The sequence below is a fragment of the Pimephales promelas genome, chromosome 20, assembly GCF_988280905.1.
Source record: "Pimephales promelas chromosome 20, fPimPro1.hap1.1, whole genome shotgun sequence".
NCBI lineage: Eukaryota > Metazoa > Chordata > Actinopteri > Cypriniformes > Leuciscidae > Pimephales > Pimephales promelas.
The window spans coordinates 4234990-4261965 of record NC_142788.1 but is presented as its reverse complement, the minus strand read 5'-3'; the positions used below and the strand labels follow the sequence as shown (position 1 = coordinate 4261965).

Below are 26976 nucleotides of genomic sequence, written 5' to 3'. Positions count from 1 at the left end.
AAGTGGCTTGTTTAGAGCAAATGTTTTTTTTTTAATTATTATTATTAAAAATAACATTGGAATAGTTTTCAATTTCACACTAACATATATAAATAATCTCTCACACAGTGTAACACTGTCTATCAATAAAAGGGTGAAAGAAATACTGACGAGGTCCTGATATTGACGAGGGGGTGGAGAATTCGCATCATATGTGTGTGTGTTTGCTTGGCCATCATCAAGTGGTGTATCAGACGACGCGCTGCGATGATGATCGCTCAGTTCACAATGACAAAACACACAGATCACTTGGTCTTGTCAATGGGACAATTTGGCAACTTCTTAAAAGTAAACCTTCCATTCAGAATCCTTTAAGGGCATCCATTTCGGCGTCTTGCGCTCGTCATCCACTCAAAACGTAACGTTACTATTTGGCCGGCTTGCAAGCCAAAACGAGTGTGTGCGGCACAAAAAGTCCTCGCGCTGCGCTCTGAACCCATTCATTTCAATGGCTTGCGCTGCGCGAGGACATTTTGTTGCTTCTTCGAAAAGCGCAAGCGGATCTAGCTAGAACGGAAACAAAACAACAGGCACGCCGCATATACTCGTTTCGGCTTGCGAGCCGGCTTTGAGTGGATGACGAGCGTGAGACGCCGAAATGGATCAGGACGCATGCCGCGTCCTGTTGCAAAAGCATGTGAAAAAACGACAAAGTTTGCTTGGACAAAAAGACCGTTAATCGCACGATAAAAAAATTAACGCCGTTAAAATGGGTTTGCGTTAACGCCGTTAATAACGTGTTAAACTGACAGCCCTAATATATATATATATATATATATATTAGGGGTGTAACGGTACATGTATTCGTATTGAACCGTTCGGTTCGAGGCTTCCGGTTCGGTACGCATACAAACCGAACGATTGCTTGGACCATTTTTCCTGCCGGCAAAATTCGTGCTGACGCGGCCAACACAACTTTGCGCAACATCAAATGGCAAGCGTTATGAAAGCAGAACAAAACTGCGCTACTCGTTATGTGCTTCATGGATCGTTTATCAGTTCGGACCAGCAACATCTGTGCAGCGCGAGCCAATCTCAATCAAGCAACACTGTTACCACACCACGCTAAGAGATCCGGTAAAGAAAACATTTGAATTCGCCACTGAGGTAATAACATCGCTGCGAGATCTAGTGAGATGCATTCACATTTCTCCGTTATTAACCGTAGATCTCTATTAGATCAAACAGCGCTGTCATGGAAACCAGGAGAAACATTGAATGAACTAGTAATACTTTCGTCCACAGACCAGCAACATTCACCATGGATTTAATATAGTAACACTAACTAGAACCAGTTTGGCTGGAATGGTGAAATGCTTTCAAGTACTTCACACATCTTTTTCCAGCACTTCAAAATTCAAATATTATATAAATAAATATATATTTAAATGTTATTTTGAATGTGATGGCCAAAATTGTTCATCCTTCAAAGATGACCCCCATTTATAAACCTGAAAGTTTCAAGATCTAGGAAAACTCACACTTATTTAAAAATATTTTTTTCTTTAAACAAATAGGAAATTTCTCTGGCATTTCTTTCTTTTTGCTGTATCGAAAACGTACCGAACCGTGACTTTAAAACCGAGGTACGTACCGAACCGTGATTTTTGTGTGCCGTTACACCCCTAATATATATACTATACTTTTTGGCAGGCTACTCTCCATTTATTCCGGTCCGTAGTGTCCTCTGGGGTGACTTGCATGTCCTTCATATCTTGCTTAATCCGGTCCATCCATCTCATCTTTGGGCGGCCACGTGGCTGATTACCAGGTGGGTTGAGTTGTATAACTGTCTTCGCCACTGAGTTCTCATGGCTGCGTGTTACATGGCCGTACCAACGGAGACGGGCCTCAAGCATCTTCTCCGTAATTGCCGCTATTCCTATTCCTATCCGCTTCCTGACGTCGATGTTCATGATGTGATCTAGCCTTGTCAGCCCGAGTGACCAGCGGAGCATACGCTTTTCCATGGCATGTAGAAGCTGGCCATGTTTGGCAGTCGCTGGCCAACATTCGGCTCCATACAGGGCTACAGGGCGTACAATGGTCTTATAGATTTTGGACTTTAGGCGGATGGGTATTCTGCGATCGCATAGCACTCCCGTGACTTGGCGCCACTTTGACCAGGCGGCACCCACATGTGGGAGGGTGTCACCATTCGATGAGAGTATTGATCCGAGGTACTTTTAGTTTAGGTCCGTTCCGTCGATGCCAATAGTACCATCAATCTGAGGGCCACACTCCATGTACGTGTCCGTCTTGGCAAGGTTGAGTCGCAAGCCATTTGCATCCAGGCGATCTTTCCACTGCTGCCCTTGGTCTTGAAGGTCTTGCCACTCCCTGTCGGCAAGGAACACATCATCAGCATAGAGTAAGGACCATGGATGGGGCGTCTGGAGGTCCCGTGTCACTGTGTCCATGCATGTGATGAAAAGCAAGGGTGAAAGGTCTGATCCTTGGTGGACTCCTACGTTGATGTTGAAAGGAGAAGATATCCCAGCTGTGGATCGGACCACGCTCCTGACGTCTTGGTATAAAAGTTGCACCCAGCTGATGTAGGTTTCGGGTACATAGTGACGTCGGAGAGAGGCCCAGATGAGATCATGGGGAACGCGGTCAAAAGCCTTCTCCAGATCCAGGAAGACCATGTGGACTTGTGGTAGCTTGTTCTTTTCCCGGTGTTTCTCCATCAGGAGGTGGGCAGCGTGGATGGCGTCTGTGGTCCCACGTCCATTGATTTGGACTGATTTTAATAATGCTGCGAAGGCGGCTGTCCAGTATGCGTTCAAAAATCTTCGATTTTTGTGGGATAGGAGTCGAATCGGCCGATAGTTCTTGCATTCATCAACATCCCCCTTGCCCTTCCAGATCGGCACCGTGGTGCTGAGCGTCCAAATGTGTGGGACTTTGCCCTCAAACTTAATCGGTTTCTTGGTTTGCTGCTGCCATTTGATGCGACCAAAGAGACCCAGCCGATGTGTTGCCTCATCTGTGGCTGGGACCAGAGCCACCGTTTGCCGTTTCCAGCCGACGCCACGAGGAGGAGGTGGTTGGCTTTTGACGGCCCACACACATGCATATATATTTAAGAAATATTTGAATGTTATACAGAATTAATATTATGTATAAATATAAATATTTGATATATCAAGAACATATTTTTCTTAAATATATACATGCATGTGTGTGTATTTACATATACAAAATAATTATACACACTGCACACACATACTGTATATTACGTAAACACAAACTTTTATTTTGGAAACTGTTATCTAAATATGTTTACAGTTTAAAAGTGAGAGAGAGAGAGAGAGAGGAGGGTCTTGAATAAGATGGCCAGGCACGGGACCATAACCCCGAACACACACACTTTAATATCAGTAGAGTTCCTCCTCTTCCTGCACTGAGGAGAGACGTCGGCTCATGCTGAGTTTCTAATAAACGTCTGGCCTGCGGTTATTTGTGAGCTGTGAGCCACTGGACAGACTGAGTGTAGTTCGAGGTTATCACCAGTGCATATTGTCACCATAAATGCTGGAGACAGAGGAGAAAGAGAAAGAAAATAAGGTGTACAATGAAGAAGGATTGCTAAATTTAAAGACTGCAAATTATTTATATATATATATATATATATATATTATACATACAGTATATTTTGTTGACATTTTTTGCATAAATATTATTAAACTGACATATTTACCAGAATTACAAAGCAACAAAGTTGGATAAAATCAAGTCCACCTTGTTTCACTAGGAAAAGTGTCACATTATGGAAGTTGCAGACACCATTTCACAAATTTAGTTTAACATGATAATCACTGTATCGCCACAGTGAATGTAGTTTAGTTGTGTATTATTAACGTTTTATGTGCCATATGATCCACCAATATGACTTCCCACACACACACTCACACATGCATTGGTTTGATCTTAATAATCAAGGCCTAAAACAGATGAGGCCGAGTTTATTCATCAGTCTGTCATTCAACTTCTCAAGCGGAATCAGCACTGAGCGGCTCCCTCTGCAGGCCATCATATGTGTGAATGAAAAGCCCTAAGGACAGACTATAACACACTAATGGATTATGACTCATTTATAGTGTGTGAACTCTATCGCCAGCAGCGGTGCTGAAACAATAGGCATTAAAACAACACAAGCCATTGCAGTGATGAGTGTGTGTGTGCGTGTGTGTGAAGGGTTAGCAGGAGGACACAGCTGCAGGGGCTTAAAAGATCCACTTCTCCGTGAAAACTCAGTTTTGAACATCTGCATGGATCCATCACTCAGATATGCAGCACAAAGCAGGACCACAACAAAACAAATACAGAGTCTGTGATCTTCAACATTAATGGGGGCGAGTGTGCTTGTGTGGATGTGGCATGTGGCATGGCAAGCTGGAAAATCGATTACAAACAATTCGTCCCCTTGGAATTTTAAGGTTCTATATCTGCGTTCTGAACAGTTTTGAGATATTGAGCTTCAAAGTTTTTGCATTCCATATAGGACAATGTGTATGGGGAACAAGTTTCTTTCAAACATAAAAATAACAGGGACCCTAAATGTACAAAACACATAATGTAAATAAATTGTCACAGAATAAGAATTTGTGAATAACTCAATTTTGACAAAATTTTCAGATAGAACCTTACCCAGATAGCAAACTGACATTGAATCAACGTGGAAATATGACATCGAAACAACGTTGATCTGACATTGTTTTGCTCATCGAATTAACGTTGAACCAACGTCAGACGCGTCATTCTTTCAAAACTAACGGAAAATCAACTTGAAATCAACGCGTTGTTTCAACGTTATGAAAGCAAACCAATTTTCGATTTCATTTAGCTTTGAAGAATGCCGCGTCTGAGGTTGGTTCAACGTTAATTCGATGAGCAAAATCAACGTTGTTTCAATGTCATGAGAGACGTCGTTTCCACGTTGATTCAATGTCAGTTTGCTGTCTGGGTATAATTCCAAGGGGACAAATTAAATAACACATTTTAGCACTTTTAGATCTTTTTAGGCCCAATCTTGGATCCTCTTCCCATGGAATCATTGTTGGTCCAGAAAGTATCAACATGACTTGAATGTAAAGCCACATCCTCTGTTTGTGACTGCACCTTTAAGACTTGCACTGTAGCCCACATGTAAATCGACTCTGTTTTGATTGGATATAACATTGGTGGCACACAAAGCAAATGCAGCCCACAATATGCCGACTACATTCAAAAAAATAAAAATCCAATTCTACAATTTACTTTTGTTTTTAGCGTTCAAATCAAATTTTTGAACTATAATGTTTTGTTTTGTGTCATTTACAATCATATTGGTGATCATATATTATTTTTAGACATGCGCACACAGTAGGCTACATACTGATGTAGGCTATAATCACGGTAAATGGACACTAAGAAGCGTGCGCTTCGGTAGAATTCTAAAAATCAGCTTTATTTTTGTAAATTTAGGAAACAAAATACTCAAATTTGTTATCAGAGGAGAAAATGAAATGAGGAACGCACCAATGAAGGAACACATGCAAACGAGAGGAATCATAGCATCAGCAGCACAGGTAGGAAAGTTCTGGAAGAATGGAAGAATCAGTTTGCTTTCAATGAACAAGATGGACAGTTTTTGTGTTTGCTCTGTAGTAAAGTAGCCCATTTGACATTTGCAAAACCTGGCACCATGGGACAAGCTAACATGGCACAAGCTAACAAGCTAACATGGCACAAGCTAACAAGCTAAAACTGAGTTTTCACGGAGAAGAAATTGTAAGCCCCTGCAGCCCATCGAGTGTACAGCTCAAACAACTTCCACTTGCACATATATAACAAAAGGAATAATATATTTCATGCTGTAGCTAATAAATTACTGAATATTTTGAATAAAAAAGGGAACAAATACATAAAAGCATCATTCATTTAGTGCGGTTGTGGTTGCGGTGTGTCACGTGACAAGCAATGACCATGGAAACAATAAAGTGACAGGATCTAAAACCATGCTGGGAGGTCGGCCATATTTTAAACTTGTGTGTGAAAAGGTTAAATCGTTAAAATAACCGCATCGGTGCACCCGTGGCTGCTATATAGCGGATGCTGTGCAAGATATTGCGACGTGACAGAATGCTTGGTATCGTCAGAGACTGTAATAACAATGCGCTCAATGTTGTTTGTAAAAACCGTTGATAACATTTGCTTATCAAGCCGTTTTTGGTTGTCATTGTTGTTCAGTCATACAGAGTTAAATAACTACTAATAGTGCTTGTATGCAGTAAAGCTAATGGCAGTAATTTTTCATTTTCTGTGACATACTGGATATATGGGGTGTATGTGTAACGCAAGTTTATTGAGCAATGTAGTTTCACTTTGATATGAAGAAGTCATAGTTCCAGAACAGCCATTTCAACACTTAAAACAAAAAACTGATTTTGTTGTTTGTTTTGCAAACAGAAATAAAGTTGTATGTGCCACCCAGTGGCAGCTGTTGGTCTTTCAACGAGGGAAAGCTCATTTTTGGCCTACATCATAAAATTGTCCATTTTGTTTATACGAATACCAAGAAATAGGCTGCAGCAGTTTGTCTTTCGATTACACTTGCAAAATCTGCGATGGGCTTGAGTTCGAATAGCTTCAGTGACTTTTTATACTGTAGTATACAGTCTTTAGACAGACTCTCCAATCATCACGCAGAAGCCTGGAGTCCAGGCCAGCCCACTCCTCCGTTCACCCCCAGAGACGCTGAGCGTCCGTGGGCGGGACATAATCGCAGCATTTATCCAATGACCATCTAGTTTCAAAGCACGAAAAAAACTGTTCAAAGCAGCCCCATTGAAGTCAATGTGACGCTACGGGAATGTATGAGAAGGAAATCGAGTCAGTCGACCTGCTATATGTAGCTGACTCTGAACGAACTTATCTTTGAGATAAACGTGTTCTAGCGCATTTTTAGTCAATAAAATGTTAACACAATAGTTAACACAATTGTACATATTTGACCATTCATTATTTGGCATAGCGGAAGCTGAGCTTCTCTTGCAGTCTTTAAAGAAATCCTCACTGGTGCCAGCTAATCAGCTAATTCCATAACTTTCCTGATTGGTTTGCATTAGTGACGTCATTCGTAAATGATACGCGGCCCGTGAGAATTGCACTTGGACCATAGTGCGGCCCAGTGGAAAAAGAGTTTGAGAATCACTGATGTTCAGGCATAGATCACAGTGTACTTGTACAGTGAATAGGTTTTTGTATGTAAAAGTGGGTGGTATGTAAAAGTGCTCAAGTGATTTCTGAATGACACATTTTTACAACTCACTTTCAATAAATGTCTACTGTGGGGGGTGGGGGGCAATGCCTTGTGTTTGAGTATATCTTGGATCTGTAACAACGAACATTGCATATTGAAGGTTCCTGGTCATGACTGTGAGCTACTGTAGCATCCAAAAGTTGACAGATCCTAAAATGTGAGTGGACAGGTCCTTATTTATAAAGAAAAGTCTGGGAAAGGGGGAAAAAGGGAGAGAAGAGATTGCATTACAAATGTAGTCATCAAAAAGTGTTGGTCAGAAGTCATTCACTTGGCTCCATCGTGGAAAGAAGGTAGTGATTTTGGCTGTATAAAACACAACTAAAGAATTTTCTTCTGAACTTACAATCAGGATCACTAGAGACATTTTAGACTGCTCCTTTGAGCCAACACACCATCCAAAAGAAGGACATTCTGGAGAACAACTGGCATTCTTAACACAACTGGCTTGAACTTACTGACTCTGATCATAACTAATGACTAGAACAAGATGATTACAAACATTTGTAAATATCACAATAAATCACGCTTTGCTCAATCTTGTTGTGAGCAACATGTTTTGGAACGCGCTCTGTTGCTATGGAAAGATCAGATGGAGCCATCTGGGCCGAGCAGAGGTTTCTAGTCTAATTGTCAAAATAAAATAACCTCTTATGCAATGTCATGAAAATAAGGCCTTGGTTTTCTCAGATATGTCCAGACAAGGAGGCTGAGACTCCTCACAGGGGAAACTCCATAGCCAGGAGGAAACCTGAATCCATTCAAGGAACCGTGTGGATAAGCAAGAAACCATTTTCCACAACTCTCCTAAGCCCTGTTGTCATTGTTTTTTTGGTGGAGGGAGTTATGGAAAGTGAGGCGTGCTAAATATTTAGCTGTACACAAAATAGACAACATCCAAAAAGGAAAAAAGATGTATTCAACATACTTATTGAGACCTTTATTTAACAAATGGTTTAGAAAGTGTATCTGTAAGGGTGTTATCTCAAAACCAAGGACAACCTAGAAAAGTTAGGGAGTGTATCCTGTGTGTGTGGCTTTTTATTGAAGAGGCCTTGAACTAGTAACATCTATCTTGACAATATTCCATTAAGAAACTGTTTTGCGTAGAAAAGTTTGTAATACTTATTAGTTACATCATGTGTAGTAACCATAACTTTATGAGTTGACATATGGTAAGATCCATAGTAATAAGCTTTTCACAGAAAATGTTGTTATGCTCTTTGCCTTGCTGACTCAAAGAGATGACTTCATCCATGGCCAGGACACTTCAAAAGCGCCATGTTCAGTTCTTCTTGGCAGGAAAGGCTATGACTGGGCATGGCGGTATTAGGTTACTATGAGGTCATCTAGGCCGACACTGCAAATGTCTAGAGAGCAGGTGGGTGGCTGGAGTCAGCAAAGCTAACACACCTGGCCAGGATCTGTGTTATAGTATATTCCATGTCAAAATGTGAATTAAAAGCATCCTGATGTGTGACGGCTGGGATCGTACTTGGGGATTTCGGATTAAACATTTCACAGGTGTTACAGGGGTTTACCTTCAAATAGCCCACATCGATTGGGAAGGGGGGAAGAAAGAGGTGTGTATGTAGCTCTCATCACTTAACCACTCAGATGTTGGGAATATTTAAGAAAAAAAAAACAGTGTGTAGGTTTGGGATTGCTGAGTCTCTTTATTTCCCCCAATGCTGAATTCACTGATGTGGTCATACTGGTCCATCTGGGCGAGACTCAACAGAGACTGTTGGCTTCAGGGAGAGATGTTAGCAGGTGGCTCACTGATGTGGGATTCTGGCGTCCATCAGTCCATCAGGAAGCTATTTAGCGTGGCAGATTAATCATTCTCCATACCTCTCTTTACCACTTACCACAAATGTAAAGTCCAATTCTAGCATCTAACAGGTTTGTGAAATGCAGTGAAAATCATGCCAGCAAGGAGACTGTTCATTTATCTATTTGCTTGAAGTAATAAGACCAGCATGAAACAAAGTGGTAGCTCATTCAAATAATGGTTCAGCAGTCTCTGTGAAAAGTTGTAGAGTCAACACCAAAGTAAACAGTGGAAAATGAGTTTAGACGTTTGAGGTCGGAGCCTGTGGCCATGAACCTTTCAAACTTTGTCAAAAGAGAAAAGGTTAAAGGTTCAGACCCTGCAAATGGTGATCACTAAACTAGAACTATTGTTCCCTTGAGAAAGTTCCCTGTAATTAATGTACCATTTTCAATGGATCAAAACGTCAGCTAAAGGACAAGTTAGTGGTTAGTAAAGCAATACAGAATAGGACTAAACCAAACTGTAGTCAACTACTCAAAAGTCTTGGGAGAACCAGAAGGTGCTCTTTATTTTTGAGTTTTGTGTTGTGCAAAGATGAATGTTCCCTTGGCAGACCTGGGAACTAGATATGGTATTTTGCGGCCCCTATTTGGTTGCACCATTGTATTAAGATATGTGCAGATATTTTACCATGAGACTTTGGCAAACTGTTTCATACTCCCCCATTTGCTGATCTATGAAACTGATCCTGAATTTTCTCGACAATAGATTTTCAAGGTGACCCACCATGACGCAAGTGAGCCAAGGTTACAATACTTTCCACTTTATCCTGAGGAATTATTGACATTGTGTTTTCATCACTCCCAGGGGCCACACAACGAAGGAGACTGTTTTTATCTGAAAATATGAAGTGAGGAGTCAGTCTGTTTGATGCTTCACTAGTTTTGGTGTCCATGAACATGGACCTATCGACATGACTAGAGGTTCCACACTGACACTCCTGCTGCTGGGTGCCCTTCATCTGACGTCCCTCTGGGGGACCAACTAGAGATGGAGTACATGAAGTATCCAGGACTGCTTTATAGAAAGCTGATTATAGGGCCTGCACATGAAGGAGTCTGTGGCCTAAGATGGCCCTAAAATCCATCTGCAGAGAAGTTGCCTGGCCCACTGGCAAAAACCACTATGCAATAAAGTTATCAATTCCAAACACATGACTAGCCCCCTACTTTATATTTATTTCTTATTTTCTTATTTCTTACTTTATTTTGATGGCCCCTTTAACACATTCTGTTGACTTTAAGTAATGTTGCACATTCATGTCTACTAACTATCATTACCCAGACAGCAAACTGACATTGAATCAACGTGGAAACGACGTCTCTCATGACATTGAAACAACGTTGATTTTGCTCATCGAATTAACGTTGAACCAACGTCAGACGCGGCATTCTTCAAAGCTAAATGAAAATCGAAAATTGGTTTGCTTTCATAACGTTGAAACAACGCGTTGATTTCAAGTTGATTTTCCGTTAGTTTTGAAAGAATGACGCGTCTAACGTTGGTTCAACGTTAATTCGATGAGCAAAACAATGTCAGATCAACGTTGTTTCGATGTCATATTTCCACGTTGATTCAATGTCAGTCTGCTATCTGGGTAGAGTGTAGAGAATTAGTAAACTGGTCAGTAGAATGTCTGTTGACGACCATCAAAATAAAGAGTTATCAGATATTAAGCAGATTAAAGGGGTGATGAACTGAGAAATCAAAATTTCCTTGAGCTTTTGACATTTAAGAGGTCATCATATTATAAGAATATCCTGTAAGTTTCAGAACTGAAAACTTCCTTGTTAGTCTAATAAAAGCTTTTATTGACACCAGCCTCAGCAAACGACTAGTTTTTCTATGACGTCAAAGAGGATAAAACACCACCCCTGCAGAAGGAGATCAACGCCTACTTCAATACGGCCGGTTTACCCCCGCCCACCGATGCGCGCATTACATGCATAGCTAAATAACATAGGCCTACCTGGTGATGACAAACCGGATCGAGCTACCGAGCGAGCGATACAAAATATTGTGCAGTGCCTGGTTGTGGAAGAAGACAGTCGCTGCATAAGCTTCCTCTGGATTCCAATAGGACTGCATGGATAAAATAAATTTTTAATGACATTCCAGCTGATGAGGGTAAAACAGCGTCGTCTGTTCGCTTCATTTCACTGAGGATTGTTTTGTAAACTGGATTTGCAGACCAATTAAGAGTTAAGAACGGTGCTGTGCCGTCTATATTGGATCTGGGTCGAACATGTATGGGCGAATCATTCCGGTTAACATTTTACAACATTGGACGTTTTCAAACCAATTTCCCCCAAGTGCATCGACGGGTGAGTCGAAACTCATTATAATATGCAAAACTATTGTCCACTCACTTCCACAAGTCTTCAGTGAGAGACGCCCATAAAAACCGAGCGTTTCTGGGGCCTCATTTATAAACGTTGCGTACGCACAAAAGAAGGCGTACGCCGCTCTCTACGCAATAGTTGGTATTTATAAAAAACAAACTTGACGGCAAAATGTGCGGTCCTTCACGCAAGCTCTGACCCAGGCGTATGCACAAAAACGGGTGAAATGAGAAACGGCGACACCATCGGCAGATGGAAAAAACACGTGAAAGTGTGTGAAACTGTAGACGGTTGTGTAAAATAAATGGCAATACTGCCTCTCACAAATAACACGAAGATTTCACAAAGCAAGTCTTAACAGCTTACAATTAACAGCCTACACGAACACCCGTTTGATCGATCTGTAACAGAAATGCAAATTAACACATTTCCAAAAAGAAAGTGAAATATTTTCTGCTATAATATTGGTAGCCTATGCAATTCATTCTCATAAAGAAGATGGCAGAACGAAATAATGTACAAACTGATATTCTCGCCAATATGTCCGTCTAACGGAGCAGATATAGCAGTCAGATAGATAGATAATTAGGGAGATATATAGATAGATCGATAAATATTATTTTTCCACTGGGGAAAGTTGTTTTCATAGTAAAAATTTCTTTTTACTTTATTCCATAATCTACGGAATCATGGTATTCATGCATATGCCTTTAGTTTGTTTTATTTTTGATAAAATAACGTATGACGTGTCTCATCCATTCAGAAAGCTGCAAGAAATTACATTTGCGCTGAACTACTTCCCATTTCCAAGTAGATTATAACCGACATCCGTAGCTTGTCAGATGCAGAATTAAATGAATGGAAATAAAATGCCCCTTCACAATGCGTATAATGACGATGTGGCGATTAAATGGAAGGATTCGGAATGAACGCATCATCTTCACAACGAAAGGTGTGGAAAAATATATTATTTATTCAAGAATTCCCTCATGCAGTTTATTTCAGTTAGGACAGTCTTGATTTCGCCCAACTCCTTGGCCACCTCTTGAATTAATGACTAGACGCTTTTTTGCCTCGACTTTGATGTCCGACCGTTTCTTTTTTATTTCGACCACAGTCCGAGGTTGTGAGGCTACAGCATTTACGGCGTCTGCAACCTTGCCACTCAATTAGTAATGCCCACACTGTGCCCTCCAAACAACATTTTTCTCCTCTTTTCCACCTTGCCAACGATAACTTCTACTTCACATTGAGTGAAGTTAAATTTTTTTTTATTTCCTCTCTGTGTTTAACATAATTTCGCAATTCATGAATATTAACTTTTGTGCGTTTCACAGACTATTTATGGGCAACTATGGGCGTGACATGAAGCTGCAAAAGCTGCGCTACATTTAGAATTGATTGTGATTTATGAAGGGAAAAATGCGTAGGATGTGCGTGCGCACGGTTTTATAAATCTGAATATTTCTGTGCGTACGCACGTCCTATGTTTCATCCGTACGCCACTTTTGACGCAAATCCTACGCAAAGTTTTATAAATGAGGCCCCTGAGCTGGTCTCAAAACTAGGGTAGAAAATAGCCTATTACTTATTCAATTTGATGTTTTTGAATGCACAAACCAAGCGAACGTCATAAGTTGACCTCAGACAACAATATAATAAAATTTAAAAAGCCAGTTCCTGACCCCTTTAAGTCTACTATTAAGTCTACTCTAATGAGAGTTAGTTGATATGTAGTTGCAAAGTTACTTCTAGAATATTCAAAACGGACCAAAATAAAGTGTTACCATGATGACTTATTATAATTGCCCCTTTTTTATGGCATTATGGTAAGGTTTTGCAAAATTTTGTAAACCATGGTACTTTGATGGCAGTAGACTTTGCAGAAATAAATCACTATTCTATCAGACAGGTTAGTTTTAGGCTACAATTGGACCCTGACCAATGCTTGAAACATACTTCTGGGTGTAGACCTAATTACTCACACACTTGGACAGGTCCATACTAGCAAGTATTGCACCCTTTAGCATGTCTCAATTGACCCAATATCGTTACATCTACGTTGTTAGAGAAAATGTGTAGAGAGTTATGATGCTGCCTTGTAAAATAGGAGATGTGCTTTACCCCACTTATACCTGAAGCTTGTGTGTGGGCCATGTGTTGTGCCCTGAGGATTTACAGTGTGTGGTAAGTAGGGCAGATGAAGGAGTGTAAGACAGCATGACGTCGGCACTTAGCTTACTGGGACTCCACAGTTCTTTCCCTTTGTTTCTTTGATTACAAGTTTTGTGGTCCAGGTGTTGCCAGTTCTCCCCCTTCATTGGGATAAGTGAATGTGTTGGTGTTCCGGGTGATGCTGTCACCTATCTGAAGGGCTGCCGACCTGGACTCTTCAATCGCAACATGCCAAAAGATGATAGTCATTTCACATGCGCTGCCAGAGCATCAAATCCTGTGTGTTCGACCTCATAACAAATGCGGCTGCCCATGGTGACCTAGCGATGTTGCCCATCATACTGAAAGACACACTTCTAATGGTTGGAGAAGACCACCTGTTCGCCCATGTCAAACATGGGTTCAGCAAATTGGTGACGGTTCAATTTCCTCCCTTTTATATGAATGGAACCTCGCCATCGGTCACGGTCGTTCATCTCACACGTTCAGATCAGCGATGTGAGCCACCGCTGCTCAAGCTACTTGATGGATGGAAGGGCTCTCAACATGTCTCATAAAATCAGAGAACGAATGATAAATATAACACTTTACATAACATTATAAAACATATAGGAAACCACGGTCATGTGGGATATTCTCATGCACCTCAAGCTTAATCATCAGTGCATTGCAAAATTTACAGGCTCCCATCTGGCATATATTCAGTACGGCTGAAGTTGCCATACCGTTGACTGACCCCTTATTATCTCCCCTTATGATTGACTCCATCACCCCAGGGTGTCCTTTCTGTGATCCCCACATGACACACAGTCTGAACCGCTGACTCCAGCTCGATAGGGTTTCGAGTGGAAAGTCCCTGGCCAGGAGAGCGGTGGATCTGTGGGCTAAATGCACACATACACACACTATCTGGGTTTGTTTTTCTCGTATCGTGGGAGGAAGTCATAATCGAGCCTAAGCAGCCCAAAAACAGTGCCTGAATCAGGTCGGGGTAGAAAAGGAGGAGAAACGATGATGAAGGGATAGAAGGTATTTACTCAGTCATGTGATAGTCCTGTTTTTGTGCAAGTTTATGAGGCGGAGGGAGAGTGGGCGGCATAGGCGGATGGTGGCACAGGTCCAGACCTCTCTGTCTACTTCTGCCCATAAGCTCTGCTGAGTGCTTGTGACACATCAGACACACTCTCCACACCACATCATACACACGCATGGTCTACATTACGCCTAGGTCTCTCTTTACCTTCCTTAGCATGACTGCTCAATAGCTATTTTTAGCTGACCCCCTACAATGTGCTATTTCTCACGAGAGTAGGCAGGACTTCCAGTAACTAAGCGAGCAACTATCCGTGTCTATTTGGATCTGAATGCAGAGATTCTTCATGATGTTTTTGTTTGCGCCTTAGTTCCTCTCATTTGGCTGTTTTGGAACTTCTCAGAAAAGCACAAACTCAAGGCCGCTTGTTCTCCATAGTTTTAGATTGACTACAGATTCTGACATCTGTCTTGATTCCCACAGTTCTGACACCAGCTGGTTTTTGAACACTTCATTCTAGTTCAGAATTTTTGCAAAGCTAAGAATCTTGCAGACGCACCCCCAAGATTTTAGGAAATACATGGGCAGCCCATCAAATGTTTTACTTCTTATTTTATGATCAAGCAAAGTCAAAGGCATAATAAAATGCCTTTATGTCTTATAAAGCAAATGTTTGTAAGGTAGTATGTAGTTTGCTTCTCTAAAGTCATAGTGGTTTGCCCTTCAGATAAAAGATGACAAACTGTCAACCCTTAACTCTCAGGGCTCGATGTATTTATTAAGGCAGTAAAATGAGAGAAAAGTAGAAGGAAGAGGTCTTGGGTGGTGTAGGTGCATGGGCAGGGGGTTCACCTTTAGCCCTCAACCTCATCTGTTCATGCCCCGACCCAGAGGGACACCTTGGTATCCTGCAGACAAGCAGCTGCTTATTGTAATAGCTCCATTTGATTGTCTTCATCTTCTCAGCCCTCTGCTGTTGCTGTCATACCTGTTTAGCTTGCATGAAGTTTGCTTGAAGAACGTCCTCTGCTACCTCTGTAAGAAGTGTGTAAAGGCAGGGATTTAAAGGCCATGACCTGTAATAATATAAAGGAAGTTCTTGTTTTTCTTCTTAGATATGCTGTAAAACTTGTTTTCTTTTTGTTCTCTACTATAATAATCAACTAACATACCTTCAGTCGTGTTCTTTAATCGCACTGTGACCTTAGAGACATCACTCAAGAGTAAATATATTACACAAAACACAGCGAGCTCAAGCCCATTAGCCCTGCCAAGGCGAAGGCGCCTTCCACCAGCAGTTACAAGAGGGATATGTTTTATAATTGCACAAATAAATCATTTAATATAAACAAAAAAAGTGTACTAATTTCGGGCACGGTTTAACACAATATGCTCTATAAGGTCAATTTGTTTCTCTTCAAATCCTCTGAGGGTGTCTGGGCTTCTGCCCAGTCAGCTGTCAATGAAAGTGTTTCTCAAGAATTCTACATGAATAACTTCACAGGCTAGCTACAAAGGACAAGGTGGTGTAGTTAGCTATGAATAAGAAGAAATGGACAGTGTTCACAATGCTGTTATTTTTATGCAAAAACCGGCTCCTTATTCACTAAAATACTGCACTTTTCCATAATTTATGAAAGAATTTTTCCCCACTGTGGACAGAATTTTCAGGCAATCCATGTTTATAATGTTATACAGTAGGAGGCGCTAATACGCATCTTCTGAAAGAGTACAAATGCCGCTTTTTCACTACACAGTACCAGCTCGACTCGGCTTGGCTCGCCTTTGTTTGGTTTTCCCCTGTGTAAAAGTTGTACCTGTACCTGCTTTCGGGTACTTTTTTTGTATCACCTGTAATGGATTTTTTTTCCCTGAACCTGACTACTCTACAATAATACTCACTCTAGTTGGCCAAGTCTTATACTTTTACCAGCGCATCTACACATCGACGTCCGCTGAGTCAATTAAACCTACCCTCTACCCTTGCGCATCTCCAGTCGACGTCCGCCGGGTTCTAATCCTATAACCCTAGCGCATCTCCAGTCGACGTCCGCCGGGTTCTAATCCTATAACCCTGGCGCATCTACAGTCGACGTCCGCCGGGTGCTAATAATTCTAACTTACTTGTTCTTGCTGCGCAGCTTAAATAACAGACAGACTCCAGCAAATGTCCTTTCAAATGCTTTTAATTACGGCCAGGAGAGTTCTCGAGCAATACTCAGAGAACTTCCCAAGTAAAAACAAGGCATGTGGATCTCAGACAAATTCCAATGAGAATCCCCCCGAAGACACTGATACAACAGTTTTTATACAATATGGAGGTATGCCATAATGACATTAATTTCATTGGTTCTTCATAGGTAGACTGTTTTGTTACTGGGTAGAGGAGACTTTGTTTTAATGTTTCTAACTTAGTCATCTGTCTAGTTCCATTTCCCATATTTGTTATTTATACTCAGTCAGGTGTTTGACACACATACATTCATCTGAAGTACAGAATGCCTTAGTTAGTACATTGTCTCAGGTTAAATGAGGTCAAATGTCAAAACATGGTTAGCTTAACATTCAGTTTAAAATTTTCCACCACACACCTAATACAAAAAAAAGCTGAGCTGAGGTGATACTAAAATGTGACGTGAAAGAATCATCACCATTCACTGCGTCATCATTGCACGCGCCAGATTAAGTATCCAGAATAACCCCGCCATTTATAAATAGTTTGGTCAGAGATAGTTACTAAACTTACTACTATTATCATGGCAACTCGGAAGAATACGGCGTGGTCAAACGAGGAGATGCAGACTTTCCTTTGTTTGGTGGCCGAGGAGAGGATCGAGCAAGAGCTTGATGTGGCAACGAGGAACGAAAGGCGTTGCTATGACGACAGGTTACTATTTGTGGTCCCAGACAGCAAACTGACATTGAATCAACGTGGAAATGACGTCTCTTATGACATTGAAACAACGTTGATTTTGCTCATCGAATTAACGTTGAACCAACGTCAGACGCGGCATTCTTCAAAGCTAAATGAAAATCGAAAATTGGTTTGCTTTCATAACGTTGAAACAACACGTTGATTTCAAGTTGATTTTCCGTTAGTTTTGAAAGAATGAAGCGTCTGACGTTGGTTCAACGTTAATTTGATGAGCAAAACAATGTCAGATCAACGTTGTTTCAATGTCATATTTCCACGTTGATTCAATGTCAGTTTGCTATCTGGGGTGGTACTGTCTGCAATGGAAAACGGAGCGAAAAGCGAGCTGAGTTGAGGCGAGCCGAGTCAAGTCGAGGTGAGTCGAGTCGAGCTGGTACTGCTAGTGGACAAGCGCCAAAAGAAGCAGAAACAACCAATAGAAGCATTGCTTATGCACAAGTAAGCAAATGCGATCATCAAACGTTCAACAGAATATAAATCAAAAATGCCTAATGTTACCGAATTAAATGTTGACCTAGGAAGAGTTAACAACTGTGAAGCTTTGGGGATGCTGATGGGCACGATCTATCCCTTCTACGGACGTAGTCTTTGACAAAAGCCTGATTTTCGTAGCTTTTCTAAAAATGTTGCTTTTTTATGAAACTTACCCACATAAAGTGTTGATTAAGTGCTGGTGGGGAAAGAGTTAAAGAACTGATTCCTGTGCTTGGTTTGCAGTGGTGAAGTAATGCTGTACAGTTCTAACAAAGTTTGCCGATTGCAGTGATCTGCTACCTCCTCCAAAACCGAGCACTCAAAACAGGTCTGCTCAATGGAAATTGCTAAGGCTGGCCCCTAATAGTCGTCCAAATGTTAGTCAATAAGAAGAGGCTTGGTTGACCAAATCAGACAGTTGGTCGCAGAAAAAAAATGGGGTTCTCAACTCTAGCCCCCGAGGTCCAACTACCAGCAAAGTTTACCTTCAACCTTAAATTCATGTATACTGTACCTGCTTTCTAGTAATCATGAAGACCTTGATTAGCTTGTAGCACACAAATGTTCTCACAGTGTGCTTGAGTTCTCATTTGCGCCTTCTGGGTCTTGAATGTATAAATTGGCTTAAATGAGTTTAGTTTTAACACATGTAAAGGCTTTTTTTAGGTCTTGCCTGAGCTCACGTGTTATTGCTCAGGTGATGATGGTTTACAAGACTGGTCATGTTTGGGCAAACGGCACTCGCATCGAAGAACGTTTACAAAGAGTGACCTTTTGTGTTCATGTTTTTTTGATTATCTCTGTTGTAATGGACTATTGGGGAGCCAGCATGTGTGTCCATCGACAGAAACATACATTAGCGGAACTGTCTGTTTTACGCAAACCATATTATAGATGCGTCAGCAAGTGCAAGTGCGAGCCAAACCGTGGGTGGAGAACGGTGTGGTTCAATCTTTTACTGAGAACTGTTACACCCTTAGAGCATGTGAGCAGGAAATACAAATCAGAAACACACAAACAAACAAAAACAATTCATAAACTTGTGTGTGTCTGTGCTCAGAGTTTGGATGTTTTTCAGTTGAGGAGATAATTGTTTTTATGCTGTCTCCATACTTGCTTCTCTCTGGTATTTATTAAAGAGCCTGTTGCTCTGTGCTGCTAATATCTGCCCACTATTAGTCACACGAGCCACATCTCTCTCTCTCTCTCTCTCTCTCTCTCTCTCTCTCTCTCTCTCTCCACAGACACATACACACACCTCATGTTGTTTAAAAACCCTGTGGCCCTTTTTATGCTGTATTGCTGGTAAGTAGAGATAGGGGAGACGTTCTACCCAAAAACTGTCACTTTAGGCTCATTTGAGCTGGCTCTAGAATTCCTGGTGTGTTTACAACCAATCCCAATGACTGAGAGGAGCCTGACTGGGCTCTAATTGGCCAAGTTTGCTGTCTTATAGAGGATCTTACAGCTCCAGGGGGCATGATTTCCACTGGCAGTCCAAGCTTTTAAAAGCATTTAGTGAGTACATGACTCACTGAAATGGCTCTTGAGTTTAGGGCTTTTGTGCTAACAGGATGTACAGTGCATACTTGACATTACATTACAATCCTTTGATATGTCTGCAGTTCTTCCCTCCGAACTGTTCTTGTTGTACTTTTTTGGTTACAGGCTCAGATAGCATTTTGGAAAACTCTACAGGATATTTTCCCGGTCTCATCCCAAGACGTCATATAACTGACGTTTTGGGACGTCTTTTGACCATACATCAATATTCGCCTTTTAAGGGCCCCCTTAAACGTCGGTAGATGATGTTATGGGATCCTAACTCTACCCCAGACCTAAACCTAACCCGTCACCTAACTGACGTTAAAGGTAAAGCGTCAGTTGTATGACGGCCCGGGATCGTCATCTACCGACGTTTAAGGGGGCCCTAAAAAGGTAGATATTGACGTACGGTCAAAATACGTCCCAAAACGTCAGTTATATGACTTTTTGGGATGAGACTGTGTTACAGAAAATAGCCCCTCGCCAATGCCACATGTTGCTGGTATGGGAGCATGAGAGGCTCAAGTTCTGCTATTATATCAATCAGTTTTACCAAAAACAAAAAGCCTGTTGGTCAACCACATTCAGCATTTCATTGGTCAATAGCATGGCAATGCTGGTCCATCCACTAGGCCAACTCCACCAGCATGGGTCAGATCACTGCTTTACAGTTTTAGGAAATTAATCACCAAGCTACAAGATAATCATAATTGATAGAAGTCAAACTGCAGTCATGCTATCATTTTGAAAAAGTCAACCTATGCTTGTACCTTTTCCCCCCGTAAAAATAGTGCCTAGTGGAAGTAAAATACTGACAGCTTGATTCTTTATGATTATAGGGGCAGATAGTTGATTAATAAAGACTTATTTTTTTTTACAAAATTATTTGTACAATACTATGTTATGACTTCAAAAAACTTTTCCTATAGTGCATTACTTCACACTATAGCTTCATACTATAGCTTCATAGCTCCATATGTAGTACTAGCTCACCTTGTACAGCATTGCACTTGTGATGCAGAGCATTTAGGGGCAGGGGGGGCAGGGGGGGCGGGGGGAGGGGGGGCACGAATCTTAGATGCATCGCAATGCGGATGTGGACGATTCTGAATTGATTCATAAAAATCGAGTTCAAAAAAATAATACAATTTTTAGATTTATATTTATAATAACATACATTGACAGAACGCGAAAGACGTAACTCAGAAGCGCAGAAGTGCAGTGTGTGGCGTGCACATAACAGAGACGCGTATAACAGAGAAATCCAAAAACCTTTTTTAAAAGCTGACGTGTGGAAATATGTGAAATCAAAAATTGAACCTATTTACTTTGTTAGCGCATATTACTAGTCTTGTGGTTAACAATTAATCCGTGCAAGTAAAAATATATTAAAAAAAATGTTTTACCTTGGTAATCTTTAATCAAAATCTGAAAAGTTACTTCCGGTCTGGAACGGTTTCTTTTTCTGATGACGTAGGTTTCACAGTTTGGGTGGGGAAACGCTTAACCACTCCCCTCAAACCGTTAGTTTGCTATGAGTGAGAGATGGAGAGGAGGAGCGCTAGAGTAAAACCCTGCCCTCTGTTCAAAATTCCGTTTCACTTGGAAATACGTCACAGCACTGGAGAAAAATCGTTTGCAATTTCCGGTTCACGGAGACTTTAAGCTTTGTAGAATAAAACTAAAATATTTCGGAAACACAACAAATATGAGAAGCCATATGACACGTTTCCACTCAGAGGAGGAAAAACACTCGGTTATACCGGTTGTTGTTATAAGTATAAGTATATACATTTATTTTCCTGTTGGTTCTTTGCAATGTTAATAAAATATATTGTATTTAATTCTTCATGGGTCATTACTTTGTACTTTTAAAGCAAAGTATTTATAGTCACACACACAAAAAAAGATTCAGATAATCGATAATCACTTTAGCATCGAATCGCAGTCCTTCAGAATCGAATCGAATCGAGTCAGGACAAATGAAACACTTGCAGACACAGGCTAAAATTGCATAGTTGCTTCATCAAATCCATTTTTATCTCACGTTTTCTTTTATTATTACTATTAGTTAGGTTTAGGGTGGGGTTTAATGTAGGTTGTGTGCTATTTTTCCTCATCTAAACTTAGTCCTCACCTACTGGACATTTCAGTTTAAAAGTGTCACGGCGTAAGAAGCAAACTTTTTATCATTTTGCCCAAATATCCAACATGACATCATGACTTTTGCGTAAACATACACGCCACTTTTAAGTCAAGTGGCATGTTATCTATACGCATTTTGAGCTATCCGCGTGCGCGTGTACGTATGTATACACGCCGTTAAATGTCCGAGCGAAACGGAGTAAAATGTAGATCTACATCTGGGGAGTGATATTTTTTTTGATGGTAGGGGAAGACTCAATCAATGGTATTAACCCCAGTGACGGGAAAGTTTAGGGACGGGGTTGGGGTAGGTCATATATTTATATATACAGTAATGTAACGTTAAAGGGTTAGTTCACCCAAAAATGAAAATTCTGTCAGTATTTACTCCCCCTCATGTTGTTCCAACCCCGTAAGACCTTCGTTCATCTTCGGAACACAAATTAAGATATTTAAGATATTAAGATCGCTCCTGCATACAGTCCATAGGCTTCTTGAGGGACTGGCTCTTGCTGTCCTCGAAAAGTCATTAAAGCATCGTTAAAATAGTCCAAGTGACTACAGGGGCTCAATCTTAAGTTTATCAAACGACGAGAACACTTTTGTGCGCAAAAAAACAACAAAAATAATGACTTTATTTCAACTATTCGTTTCTGTGCGAGTCAGGTTACTAGTTTAATAGCGTAAGCTTTTGTTATTGTACGTCACACGCATCACACACACATGACCAGCGTCGGCCAATAGTGAGTCTACGTGTGACGTAGCTCTACGCAATCACACTACGTTAACTGACTTACAGGCTCATGGAGAAGGAAGTGAATAGTTGAAATAAAGTCGTTATTTTTGTTGTTTTTTTGCGCACAAAAGTGTTCTCGTCGTTTGATAAACTTAAGATTGAGCCCCTGTAGTCACTTGGACTATTTTAACGATGGCTTTAATGACTTTTCGGGGACAGCAAGAGCCATTCCCTCAAGAAGCCTATGGACTGTATGCAGGAGCGATCTTAATATCTTAAATATCTTAATTTGTGTTCCGAAGATGAACGAAGGTCTTACGGGGTTGGAACAACATGAGGGTGAGTAAATACTGACAGAATTTTCATTATTGGGTGAACTAACCCTTTAAGTCAACGGCGTTGATAAAAACGCTAAAAAGCGATTATGCGTGTTGATAGCACGGCAAAGATGCAAATACGAATTGCCGTGTCATACATACGCCATTTCATGAGATCAGTCTGAAATATCAACCCATGCACGTTTTACCAATGAGCCTGCATTGGAAAAAGTACTTATACTCTACTAGCAAAGAGTAGTTGGCTCCACGGAGTAACCCCTTCTTCTCACTTTAGTGTCATTTCTTTCCTTTGAGCCCCACATCTCAGTTCTTGACTGGATGCAACATGCGATGAAGTGCACCTGAAGTCAATGTTTCCTTGTGACTACTGCCTTTTTTTCTTCCATGAAAAGCTAAACTTACTTGAAAACACCAGAGCCACGCTCACGGAAGTTAAGCTAGCAGCACTACTTTTAGTTGCTTGTGTGTCAGTTTAGTCCCTGCTCTTCCAAGTTCCCCCCAGAGCTCATTCACGCTCATTATTTCCTTTCCTCTTTTTGTGGTAACGTATAAATTTTCTACCTAATGCAAGTGGGTTCTTTTATTCTACATCTCAATACCTCTGCGACCCTCGACCTCTCCTCTCCACCAGTCTAAGAGCCATCGGCAGGAGCATCAAAAGGTTAATGACTTCACTCCTGACAGCCTTTTGTTGGCCGAGCACCAGCGCAAATGTGGTGGTTAGGGGTTAACGCCGTGCACCCCGCTGTGGAAACAGTGCTTAATTCTGGGCAAGCAGCCATGCTGTCCTCTGCCTCTCACTCTGGATCCCCAGAGGGATCGCTGTAACACTATAACTTGTGTTTATAACGTTGATTATGTCTCAGAAAGCCTCCTGCTTGACTGCGGTAATATAATTACTATCACAATATGAACATTAAATGATGGGTTCTTTTATTTTAACATCGCAATAATGCTTAGTTGGCACATTTGTTTGGGGTGGGGGCTGTATATCATTTTACTTGATCAATAGTTGCACAGATTTATAAGCGAAGATTAGTATTGTGAATATCAATTAAGGAGAGGGATCGATCGTTGTCTCACAAAAATTAAGTTCGTTAATACATACCTCGGCTCCATAGGGTCCACTGGGATTTTACCACTGGAAAGATCTGCCTCAGACAGCACTGAATCCTGGGAATTAGTGAAGCTACACAGAGAGAACAAAAGATTGGCTGCGTTCTTTATACTGTGTACTATTTTATAGAAGTAAGCAAGGGAAACAGATTGGATTTAGCATTGGTAAATGTTTCAATATACAGTACACTCACCTAAAGGATTATTAGGAACAGTGGTTCAATTTCTCATTAATGCAATTATCTAATCAATCAATCACATGGCAGTTGCTTCAATGCATTTAGGGGTGTGGTCCTGGTCAAGACAATCTCCTGAACTCCAAATTGAATGTCAGAATGGGAAAGAAAGGTGATTTAAGCAATTTTGAGCATGGCATGGTTGTTGGTGCCAGACGGGCCGGTCTGAGTATTTCAAAATCAGTTACTGGGATTTTCATGCACAACCATTTCTAGGGTTTACAAAGAATGGTGTGAAAAGGGAAAAACATCCAGTATGCGGCAGTCCTGTGGGCCAAAATGCCTTGTTGATGCTAGAGGTCAGAGGAGAATGGGCCGACTGATTCAAGCTGATAGAAGAGCAACTTTGACTGAAATAACCACTCGTTACAACCGAGGTATGCAGCAAAGCATTTGTGAAGCCACAACACACACAACCTTGAGGTCAGAATTTGGCGTAAACAGAATGAGAACATGGATCCATCATGCCTTGTTCCCACTGTGCAGGCTGGTGGTGGGGGTGTAATGGTGTGGGGGATGTTTTTTTGGCACACTTTAAGCCCCTCAGTGCCAATTGGGCATCGTTTAAATGCCACGGCCTACCTGAGCATTGTTTCTGACCATGTCCATCCCGTTATGGCCACCGTGTCCCCATCCTCTGATTGATGGCTACTTCCAGCAGGATAATGCACCATGTCACAAAGCTCGAATTATTTCAAATTGGTTTCTTGAACACAACAATGAGTTGACTGTACTAAAATGGCCGCCACAGTCACCAGATCTCAACCCAATAGAGCATCTTTGGGATGTGGTGGAACAGGAGCTTCGTGCCCTGGATGTGCATCCCACAAATCTCCGTCAACTGCAAGATGCGATCCTATCAATATGGGCCAACATTTCTAAAGAATGCTTTCAGCACCTTGTTGAATCAATGCCACGTAGAATTAAGGCAGTTCTGAAGGCGAAAGGGGGTCAAACACAGTATTAATATGGTGTTCCTAATAATCCTTTAGGTGAGTGTATATAAATATAATGATATAAAGATTTCTGTTTCATCCATAATACTGGGAAAGAAGATCAAGTCAAGTGCATTGCATGCATGGTATTCCATACATTCAATAGAAAATCTGTATATTGTGGACATTATGTACATGGTTTTCTGAATATAGAGAGACAAAAGGTGTGGGTTCACACTGATTGAATACATGCCTGCTCTTTTTGTTCTATTAGCGTCATTAACAGATGGTGCGTTTGATGAGGTGAAGTGTAATTTGGTGAACAGAGGTTCTTATGGTTAGTGTGAGAAAGGGTGTCATCTGTGCCAACATCACACACACAGACAAACAAGTTCTCTAATAAGGAATAGCAAATGTTTGCTTTTTAGATAGTGTCCTTTTTACAGATACAGTATATAAGGAATACAATTTTCTTTGTTTCCGTGTTTAACCCTCAAATGCATGAATGCTTTGCCAAATATAAATATAAATATAAATATATTAAAGGGTTTAGTTTGAGTAGATGCTTTTTACCATCATCATATTCAAAATTTCAACGATATTCTTAAAACTTCAACGTTTTTTAACGTCTTCAGAATGAATATTTGGATTGCTGACAACTTCTTCACTAGATCTACCATCTAGTGACAGTAATATTTGATTGCGTTTGCAGTAAATCACTGAGCCATGTTCCTCCATGTTCAAAAATGCCAGTAATTGTGAGCAAACTTTATATACAGTATATGATTCCAAATGTGATTGGTTGATTGATTAGATGGTAATTTCTATTTCATAAATTTCTATTTCAATGTATTCTATTTCTATTTCATATATTTCATATAATGTCTATTTCTAACATTGCATATCAGATATTTAGGGAATATTCATGCATTTCTGACAGATTTTGATAACTGAATGGTTACTTTGTTCACACGATGAAATAATGTTTAGAAGTTGTGAAGAGTTTGACCTTTTTAACTCGTCAGTTTTGCCATATGCGTTTAGATATTGTGTAAATTGTACACAGTTGTACTTAATCCTTTACACACATGCCAAAACACATGCAATTTGCTTAAATCAATAAGACAAGAAACCAAGTGTTCAGAGATCTGAACTTATCGTTTTAAGAGAAAAAAAAAATCTAATTTGAGAATTGAGCAAAAATCGATTGAGAAAAACTGAAACATAATCCAGGACCCGTTTTTGAACACTTAGGTCCCTTTAAAAAATCCTCACACAGTTCTCCTTAACTTCAAACTTAGCACAGCAGTTCATTTCACATTCAGTGTTTGTTCAATTCAATGTAAAATGACATTCACATGCACTAAAACTACCAAACCACTTCATACACGCCTCAAATCAATCTTCTATAACACTAGCAAAGGTTGTCACCCAACAAACACACTTTGTAGTTGAATCATTTTGTGCCAAAGCAATGATAAATGATTCTCAGTTCAGCCATAGACTGCTGTTGTGATCACTGTGTGAAGGGTTTTGAAAAAGTGACCTAAATATTGAGAAATTGGTCCAATATTTGGCAATTCACTTAAAGAAAGATGAAATTCTTATTTATTCAAATCTTCCCATTCCCAATATGACTGTTTCTTGCATGGAATCGAAAGTTGGAAAATATGGTCAGTGTGTGTAAGTATGAGTCATAGAACTTGCTTGTGTGTGTGTGTGTGTGTGTGTGTTTAAAACTGGTGTTTTATCAAAACATATGAATAATGCCTATGAGATTCCAG

General features: G+C 40.6%; 1 pseudogene; it reads right to left on the bottom strand.

The window, feature by feature from the left end:
- Positions 1-2225: 2225 nt before the first annotated feature.
- On the bottom strand, positions 2226-14909 carry LOC148970519 (uncharacterized; annotated as a pseudogene).
- Between the last annotated feature and the right edge of the window lie 12067 nt (positions 14910-26976).